Source organism: Apium graveolens, chromosome 6, assembly GCF_009905375.1.
Source record: "Apium graveolens cultivar Ventura chromosome 6, ASM990537v1, whole genome shotgun sequence".
Lineage (NCBI taxonomy): Eukaryota > Viridiplantae > Streptophyta > Magnoliopsida > Apiales > Apiaceae > Apium > Apium graveolens.
The window spans coordinates 172,838,023-172,838,843 of NC_133652.1; the positions used below are offsets into that span (position 1 = coordinate 172,838,023).

The following is an 821-nucleotide window of genomic DNA, read 5'->3' on the forward strand; positions in this document are numbered from 1 at the left end:
GTTGGCTAAAGAATCGACCTTCATAGACAGCGCTTGGAGCTGCGCTGTAATAGCTGTAGCTACATCTACTTTCAGAATACCTGCTACCTTCCCATGCATCATCCTTTGAGTTGGGTTTTGATACTCGTTTGCAGCCATAGTTTCAATAATATTATAGGCTTCAGTATAGATTTTGGCCCACAAAGTGCCTCTAGAAGCTACATCGAGCATGGGCCTAGATTGGGCCCCCAGACCATTGTAAAAACCAGTGATCACCATCCAGTCAGACATACCATGATGTGGACACTTTCTCAACATCTCCTTGTAGCGCTCCCAAGCTTCACACATAGATTCTCCTTGTTACTGCGCAAACTGAGTAAGAGCACTCTTCATAGCTGCAGTCTTGGCCATTGGATAGAACTTCACCAGAAACTTTTGCGCGAGATCTTCCCAAGTAGTGATGGACCCAGCCAGTAAAGAATGTAACCAGTCCTTAGCCTTGTCCCTCAGAGAGAATGGGAAAAGCCTCAGCTTGATAGCCTCATCAGTAACACCATTATATTTGAAAGTACTACAGATCTCGACAAAATTCTTGATATCCATGTTGGGATCTTCAGTCGCAGCACCTCCGAAAGAAACAGAATTCTGCACCATCTGAATAGTGCCCGGCTTGATTTCGAAAGTATTAGCCTGAATAGTCGGATGAATGATGTTTGACTGAATGTCATCAATTTTAGGCCGAGAAGAGTCCATTAGAGATGGATCAGCTGGAACTATATGATCACCCATTGTTACAGGTTCTTTCTTCTCACTCTCTATATCTGAATCTTCAAAAACTATCT

At 43.4% G+C, this 821-nt stretch overlaps 1 pseudogene; it reads left to right on the plus strand.

The window, feature by feature from the left end:
* Window positions 1-268: 268 nt before the first annotated feature.
* On the plus strand, window positions 269-383 carry LOC141669614 (small nucleolar RNA R71; annotated as a pseudogene).
* Window positions 384-821: the final 438 nt, after the last annotated feature.